Here is a 9570-nt window from a genome sequence, read left to right as displayed (position 1 = left end):
GGGAGAGCAGGGAGGCGACGACTGTTGAGGGAAGGAAAGTTTTGTCAGCTCAGCAGTTGGTCGAGAGGAACGTGATCCGAGCTGAGAAGAGGAGTTCACCTTTTGAAAATTTTAGCGAGAGCTGGCGGCTGAAAGGAGAGGAACATTGCATGAAGAGTGAAATGGGAAAAACATTCTCAACTCCTTTTCCTTTTTACTGGATATTTTCGCTGGAGAGTCATCTGTTGCATATTTTAGGTTTAGATATGGGCGAGAAAAACCAAAGGAAAACCGCTGTAGATCCAGGATCCTGAGATTTTACAGTGAGCGCCTGCATAGGGTCTAGTCTGAAAATTTGGCTCCGTTCCAGCACATTATATCTTAAATTAAACAACGACTGTGAGGTTAAACTGCTGACTTTCAGCTTTAACTGCGTTTGAGAGGGTTCACATCCATATCAGATTAACAGTGTGAGTCCCAAACATACATATGGACGAGGCAACAAAAGGTTTTTTAGGGTAAAACAGTTCAGAGTGCCTGAAACAAGCAAGACTTACAGGCCTGGCAGAGCATCACTGAGGATGATAGCAGTTCTGAGGGCTGGAGACTTCAGACAGTCCTGGGTTTCCCTCAGGAAACTAGTGGCAGGGCTGTGGCTCTGTATTCTTTTCCTAATAAGTTCCTAATAAACAGTTAAATATGAATCCAGCTGAACAATATCTAACTTTAAACTCACTTGTACTGGTATCCGTATTGGATAAAACATGTTTCCAGTCAGTGTGAAACATTCGTAGTATCAGATAATGACATACATACATCAATAATTTACACCCCTGATCCATTGATGATAAGATGGCAAAAATAGAAACGCATGGCAAAAAATAGCATATTGTCAATATTTATACGCTTATTATTATGATTTATTCCAGAAGCCATTTGGTCAGTTTACCTTGTATATAGATTCACCTGTACTTCTGACCTTATTCTTATCCTTTTGTATGCCTTCTAACATCGTCATTTTTTATTTTTAGATGAGTTTTTATGTATCAAAATGAATTATCCTCATGTACTCTGGTTTGTACACTCCCTTGCCTTAAATTGGCCCTTAGAGAGAAATAAAGTGTTTTGAATCGAACCAAAGAATCTCATACAAAGAATTAGTATTTTGGTCCATAACGGTCACAATGAAGATGATATGAGAAGAAAAAAAACAGGCCCTGCCAGAGTCAAGAATAATAGTATGGTGTAATGTAGTGAGTGATTCAGCTGTAATGTTTCCTTGTAAAAACTCAAGTCACATTAATATGTGAGAAAAAGAAAATATGAATTCTGCTCGTCAATCATTGTCTTTCTTCCTCGACATTGTGACATGCTGCTCTGATTAATTATCGCAAATTATATTTCATTACTGTGATCATTTATTCCGAGCAGTTGAGCGCTGTGTCTTTTTTGTAAGTATTTTGACGTTAAATTTTTGGTAAAAACATTTTTGTTTTTTTGATTTTAACTTTAACTAAGGTAGCAAACTTTTTATATTTTTTATTTATTATTATTTTTTTATAAAAATGATTTCTGGAGCGGATCATGTGTGGGGGAAAAAACTGTAATTGATTTGGTATCAGTTATTAAATTGTAATTTAATTTGTGAACTAACAAGCAAATGTTTCTCTGATTAATTTGTGTCCCAGTGGTGGAGAGGCATATCTGATTGCTGTGTTGGGACTAAGTTTATCTAAAACTATCCACACAAAATGACTTTAAATCCACCAACATATGTAGACTGAACAAAGCACAAATACAATACAGTAAATATATAATTTTATGTTATGCATGTAACTTCCCAAATCCCATTAAGATTCATGGGAGTAAAATACACATGGACATCCATCAATAAACTGCTAGAATCTCCAATTTATGCTGCAGTTTTCAAAGAAGTTTTAGAAAAGCACAAAAGCCAAATGATAGAAACAGGCGAAAAGTCTGAGTGAATCTTGTAAGAGTGAAGACCACAATGTCTAAAATATGGTAATTGAAAAGCTAATTCATTAATTAATTTGTTGTGTTAAACAGAGGCACCCAAAAGCAGAACACAAAATCTGTGAGATTACCAAAACAGGGCATTATTGCAAACTAGTTATAGGAGGAGACGACGAGGAGACAGCGAGGAGACGACAAGGGGAAGCTCTGGCTGGCGGTGGTGAGGGGAGAACGGCTGCGATCCGGGCAGAGTGGAGCAGAGGGTGGAGGCAGGGTGGCTGAGCAGAAGTTGAATCGTTGAAGCGGAGAGTGTGGCAGATGAGGCAGGCTGGAGTGCAGGTGATGATCCTGAGGAAAAACAAGGTTAAAGTAAGCCAAGAAGAGGAAAAAAGATCATTAACTTCACTAGCCAGCAGAGCGAGTTGCTACCAAACAGGCTAAAACAACAATCTGGCGGAGAGTGGATGAAGAACCGGGGTTGAGATATTGCAGGGCTGGCAGGTGTGAGCAGTCAGACAGGTGAGCAGGAGAGACAGACAGGAACACCAGGGAGGGAAAATACACCAGAAACACTGGGAATTACTAACCTATGGTACTGACCATCACACCATTCCCAACTTAACCCCAACCTGGTAACAGGGTGACGTCCCAGTTTGTGTGGTCCGACATTTTGATCAGCTCTAGTTTGTCAAAGACTGAAACTACACTATAAATGGAAACTACACTATAAATGGAAACTATAATTTGGTTCTCAACCTGAGGTCTGAGGACCCCCCAAAGAGTTTCCAGAGGGTTCCCAGAAAATTGAGGAATACTGTGTACTATGCCTGTGTAAGCCGAAAGTCAGTCAGTCAGTCTTCTGAATGTGGAGGTTGTGAGTGAGAAAGCCTTGTTGTGTGTTTGCTGCCGCCTGCTCTGGTGTTTTACACACAGCCCATCGATACAGACATCACCCGGTGCAGACGAGGGGGGATCCTACACAGCCAGGCTCCCTGATGGGAACAGAAACCAGCGAGGATCTTGAAGCCTCGGGCGGTCGATAATTGCCCTCCAATTGAATTAAGCTGTGAATGAAGGGGATAGATAGAGATCTCACCTCCCACTGAGCGGAGCCGGATTGAACTCGGACTGTTTTACTGTATATAACAGATAACAGCCAGTTTCACCAATTAGAGCCTTGCCGTCTCAAGTATCTTAAGTGTCTCTGCGAAGAATGTTTGATACCGGAGGCTGGGGCAATTTACAGAACGGCAGATAAAACTCTTCATTCAGATCGCTGTCACGTCTTTCATGATAGCTTTCATGGTCCAAAGAGAGGAAGGAAGAAGAAAGAGTGCAGATGATGGTCAAACGTGATGAGAGGAGTCCCGTTGATTGCACAGTAAAATCCACAAGCATCTTTTTCCTCTCTGCTCATCAGCTTCCTCTCTTCCCCTTTTCTTCCGTCTCTCCTTCCATGCTTTTGACTTTGCTCACAAGTCCTCGCGACCGTGCTAAAACACATATTAAATATTGCTATGTTTCCTGTAACTGACACAAAAGTACTGAATGCATTTGAGTATGTTTTTATGAACGACTGAAGCAAATAAAGTGGATTTCTAGATCTTGCCATGTCATCAGGGGTGTTTCTCGACCGCATTATCCTTCCCTCTTCCACTCCACACTGGCTTTAAAAGGCTAGTAATGCTAGAATGTGGTAGGGCCATTTTTAAAGAAATCCATTGACCTCTGACCTCTAGATATCTGAATGAAAATGGGTTCTATTTGTATCCTTGAGTCTCCCCTTTGCAGACATGCCTGATTTATGCTAATCCCATGCGGTTTGGAGGGAAACAAGCGTTTTTTGCATGTGGTATAAATATGTCATTTTCACCTTGACAAGACATGCCCCTGCTTCCCAGTGTGAAAAACTTCCAATCTAGAGCCAGTGTTTGGTTTGTTGGCTCTACTGTAGGAGCATGGTTCAAGGAGGAAAAACACAGCGACTCCTATATTCAGGTGATTATACACTAATGAACACATGACTATGAATATTAGATTCCATTTCTACTAATAGATCCTCCCAAATGTTACACACTGGACCTTTAAGCAAATGTGTTTCCATCACTAATTGTTTTATAATAAGCGAGTAAAGACATTGAATGAATTAGTTATAATGTGCTCTTTCCAGTCTAATTTGATGCGTCCCAGAATGCAGAAAAATACTCGGATGGAAACACAGCTGCTGTCACATCTGTGGATGTTTGGCAGCTGCAGAATTCAATATGTATGACGGGAGAAAAGGGTCTGACAGTATTAATTAAAATGTCAGCTGTGGTCATGTGGGTGGCCGGCGCTGTTGATGTGTAGTAGAGGAAGTGAAGTGTGTGTGTGTGTGTGTGTGTGTGTGTGTGTGTGTGTGTCAGTGGGCTTTTTAGATTTTTTTTTTTAGTTATTTCTTCCCGGCCTTGTTGAGAGATGTTCTATTAAAGCACATCAAAAGTCAATGTCCTCTCTCCTTGTTGCCGCTTATCTCCCTCCCTCCCTCATCCTCCTCTCTTCACCTTCATCTCTCTTATTCTTCTCCTCCTCATCCTCTCCTCCTTCTTCCTTCCACGCTCTTATTTTTTCCGTCGTTCCCTTATCTGTCCTCTCTCTCCTCCCCTCTTCCTCTCGTCTGCCGAGCTAAACTGAACCATGGAAAAGGTTTTACCGCTGTCTCAGTGCATCTTTAATGCAAGTCATGATGAAGAGCACCATGAGGAATAATAACAGTGCCAGCCAGTTTTAGAGAGACAGAGAGAGACAGAGAGACACAGAGAGACAGAGAGAAGGAGAGACAGAGAGAGACAGAGAGAGACAGAGAGAGAGAGAGAGAAAGAGAGAGAGACAGGCCTTCTCAGAAACTTTGATTTGTGACCGATATAACACCCTAATTAAAGAAACAAAAAGCTGAATCTGGTTGTCTGTGGAAATAAACATCAGCAGGAGACGGCAATAAACTCTAAAGACCAAAAACCTTTCAGGTCTTTTAGTGCATTTAAGGTTAGGAATGTCTGTAGAATATAAAGAGAAGCTATCTGCTATATAGATAATATTTCTATTGATTTCTCCCATTTTCCTCCTCTGAATCAAATATCTAAGGATCACCGTTGGGCAGTAACTCATTACTAGTAATAATGTTACTTTCCCCAGTAACTAGTAGTGTAACTAATTACTAATACAAACATATTTAGTTACAATATTACTTTTCTCGGCACCCCCTACTGATCTGAAATCCAACAATCCAATTACATTTTTGGGAGAAAAGGCGGGGAGTAATAAATATATACTTAAGTACTTTTGAAAAGACTAATGAGTAATACATTACATTTTTTGAGTAACTAGCCCAACTCTGCTACAGATAAATGGAGTCTTATGTAGTTCAGATTTGTGATTTGGGGCTACATTAAAACACTAAAATTGTATTTATACGCATTAAAACAAGGTAAATTAATTAATTAAAGAATATCAATTAAAATGCTGCTGTGAAAAAGGTATTTTCTTTCCTATTTATTTCAATTTTAATTTCTGTTCCAATTAAAAAAGGCTGCTTAATCAAGAATCTATTTTAACCTAGAGAATTGAGTTTGCTACTTAAAAAATCTGCTCTATTCAGTTTCAACTATTTTTTGAGTTAAAAGGAACCTGGTTTTACAGTGTGCCAGTATCAGGTTTTGGGCCCGATATAGTGCTCGTGCACTCGTACTTGTAATCATAAAACTACTCTGATACCACACTTGAAACTCATAAATCTGGACAAACAGTACTCGTGTCTTATTTCCTCTCCAACACCAATAACAGATGAGTTTTTAAAGGATCTTTAAGAGTTTCTTTGGGGCCTTTAAGTGCCTGTAGATTTCTCAGCAGCTGAACTCGTCAATACATTGAAGGTTTCTGCCAAGGCTGGTTGGAGGGTAAAAGGAAGCTCTATTGATCAGGCTGGACCTGACCACAGCAGCCAATCAGCAGATGAATAGAGGTTAATGGCCCTTCTTGGTGTGTGAAAGCCAAACATAGATTGGCATTTAGTGTGACGAGGCCTTGGCATTTATTTTAGCGGAGACTCTCTCTGTCTTAACAGCAAAAAGAAGTTAATGTATCAAAGGCTAAAGCAGTCAATGTGAAGATCACAAACCAGGAAACATTTGTCAGATTGATTGAATTAACTTTTTCTCTCTGCTGGCAGAACTGCACAGAATAAATGGGATTCAATACATCTCAGACTACCTGTGTTAAAGGTCCAGTGTGTAACATTCAGGATGTTAAGGACCCCTTTTCTATCATTGAGTAAACTGACGACCTCTGAGTGACTCTGTATTTCACGAAGTTTGTGCAAAGAGAACAACTTGGAGTTGAATTTTTATACAATCCTCTTTCTGTTTTAAAATCATTTTTAACAATCATGCAGACTTAATATGCCTCTCTTTTGACAGACTGAGTGTTTTCTTTCCATTGGTCTATCAGCTCTTTGGTTGTTTGAACCTTTCTAATGCAGGATGTTTATCAGAGAGTGAAGGCTCTGTGAATGTAGTTTGTGCAAGTTTAGATCTTAAACACAAATCTAATCATTAAAAATAACCACTTTTGCTCTTCACAAACTCTACTGTGGACATTTTTTAACCCCTTAAAACCAACAAGGTCTCGTGTTTTCATTACACATGTAAAAGCATTTCTTCAGAAAATGAGTCAGTGGAACAAACTGGAATTAAATTGCACATACTTAAAATACTGCACTCAAAACAAGTTGCTTCAACAATTTATTTTTGAGTTGAGTTTAATTCATGTGAATGTTAATTATTTTATTAAGATGTGTTATCAGGATTTACCACAAAGTGAGTTTTTAGTGGGAATTAAGTTGTTATGTTGTTGCATATTGGAAAACTTTATATATATATATTTATATATATATTATTATATATATAAAACAACAGCACACACTGGAAGAACAATCTTCTCGTCTGGGAAAACAACGTGATGCTATGCTGTCTGTCTGCAGAAAGGATGTCATTTGCAGCCGTATGAAATGTTGCCAGCCTCCTCACTCAGCTCTACATCACTCGCTCTCCTTGTGCACCCACAAAATGAGCCGGGAACACAATTCAACTCAATCACAGTTCTCTTCTCCCCCTCCACCGCCGTCTCATTTCCACCTCTCTGCCCACCGCACTCTAATTTCTCTGTTGTCGTCTTCCTCTCTCCTCTCTCTCCATCCATTTGTTTGCCGAGAGCTGACGATCAGTTGAGTCGAAGTAAAGGTGCGCAGGTCGTTCCAGGATGCTTGCCATCCATCCTCGCTGAGAGAGACAGAGAGGACGGGAATTAGAGAGGCGGTAAAATAGTGGAAACGCTGCGTGGCAGGATGGATTGCAGTGTGAATCCATCACGTTCTTGCACACAGACCGCTGTGTAGTCCCTAATAAAAGGAAAGAGGAGAAGTAGGTTTATCAGAGAGAAACAAGGAAGTGTTGTTTGTCTCTTTTGAGCAAAAAGCAAATAGATGGCAATTGGGTTTCTGAAACGTTTCCAGACAAACAGAAGATCCCAAACACACAGGAGTTGTATCCATCTTTTTCTCTGTTGTAGTTCCAGGGCAATTTTAGTTGTTGTTGGTTTAGTATTGAGTTGTTTTTGCATCGCAGCTCCTTTCAGAAAGCACTTCTCTGCTTTATCCTCCACTCTGCAGCCCGTCAGTGAAACCAGCTCCCATTATGGGCTGCAGGGGAAACATTACAATGTTATACTCAAGTACAAATCTGAGGTTTGATTTCATTTATTGGAATTGGATTGGATCTTTAAATACATATATATATATATCTATACATTAATATCATACTGTAAATGTTCAGTCAATGGCTCGGGCTTTTATTTGCTTCTATCAATAAACTCAACCTGTTCAGAAAAGATGGGAAATACAATTAGGTTGTTTATTTAAACCAGTATGTATCAGTTAATAATATAAATACTAATAATACATTTTATTTAGTGGTGCTTTTCATGGCACTCAGCAAGTCAAATGAAAATGAAATAAACGGCTGATTTGTGGAGAATCTAACTGATCTAGATGTGTAGCATGTTAACTTTTATAGGCGATCGAAGCAGCTTAGCGCTCGCTCAAGCCCTTTTCTGATCCCTATTTTGTACACACAGTGACTCAGTTTCATAGTGGAAAAAGTATTTATTGATTGAACAGCAGTTGCAGTCACTGAGATCCAGTGTTTCTCTGGATCTTCACATGAACTCTGGTGCAGGAAACAGAAACCGGCCTGATTTTCGGAAAGTGGAGGAATTGGCAGTTGAACAGTTGCGATTAGAGCGACGCAGTGTTTTATGTGATGTGATAAAGTGACGTTAAACAACATGTTGTTGTGTTTAAGTGAGTTAATTATGTTGCTGTGTTAGTTTTTATCTGAACTTTAGATTCACTGCAGGGCGTTGTCGTTGTGGCGAGGTCAAGATCAGGTCGAGGTCTGGTGTTAAGCATGAGTTGGTTATCGTTAAGGTTAGGGCGAGTCTGCAGAGAATCAATATAAGTCAATGCAATGTCCTGGAAACTGTGTGTGTGTGTGTGTATGTGTGTGCATGTGTGCTGAACAGATAAACATACATCAAATCAGCGGGTTTAAGATAAAATTGTGAAATTAATCATCTGTATAAATGTGTACAAGTGTGTGAGTTTACCAGCTCGTGCACTACAACTTTGCCCCACTGTGTACTGTTAATTGTCATTAGCCTAAGGCACACACACACACACACACACACACACACACTCCTGCAGTCCTAACCAGTGAGAGTTAAGGAGTCTCATTGCAATTAATTTCTTTTTAGCAGCTACATTTATTCTACTTTTCTCTGAGCTGAGCTCCAAAAACACCGCCTGCAGTGACAATCTGCCCAGGATCCCCCGACTGTGCCGAAGTGTCCTTGAGCAGAACACAAAATGGCTGCCAGCTCCGGCAGGTTCTGCTCGACTGACCTCTCCACCTTCCTGCAGAGGACGAGGTGATGATTCCTCACGAGGGGGATTTAAAGATCTCATTATTATTAGTTTGCACAAATTCATTGAGGTCCCTGAAAACAAATAAAACAAGACTTGTTGTATTTTTCGGCTTTTTATTAATATAAGACGACAATGAAGTGGTAACGAAGAATATTAGAGAGCTTCTTGTTTTAGTTGTAGAATTTATATTACCTGGAACAACAGGTAAGAATATGTTTATTGGGATTTTACATATCACAATCAATAAAGCTCCAACCACTTCCCCTAGACATCCCCTTTAATCGTACAAAGCATGACAAAATATGGATAACAATGTAATAAAGAAATAATAGTACTAATATAACACAGGTGATACTGACAATAATAATAATCCACTAAACCAGCAGCAACAACACTGTAACTTAATAAAATACTAGTTTTGATGACTAACCATACCAGAAATATCCCAGTTTATGTTCATAACAAAAAATCCTTGAATGTAATTGAAAATGACAATGAATAAAAAGTGTAAATGTTTGCAATATAGTATAGCCTGTAAACAAAGATCTGTTTACTTACTTACAAAAACTGACAATAAAGTATTTATCCAAAAAAAA

The 9570-nt window shown here is 39.3% G+C and overlaps 1 protein-coding gene across 2 annotated transcripts in view; it reads left to right on the top strand.

Annotated features, from left to right (window-relative positions):
• The window catches only part of LOC118340238 (exostosin-1), a 210137-nt gene that overhangs the window by 3660 nt on the left and 196907 nt on the right, over positions 1–9570 (top strand). The gene's annotated exons all lie outside the window — the stretch shown is intronic.

The sequence above is a fragment of the Morone saxatilis genome, unplaced genomic scaffold (genome assembly GCF_004916995.1).
Source record: "Morone saxatilis isolate NCDOM2014 unplaced genomic scaffold, NCSU_SB_2.0 Contig7, whole genome shotgun sequence".
NCBI classification, from domain to species: domain Eukaryota; kingdom Metazoa; phylum Chordata; class Actinopteri; family Moronidae; genus Morone; species Morone saxatilis.
Note: the sequence above shows the minus strand (reverse complement) of the source record. Positions and strands in the feature narration are given on the sequence as shown.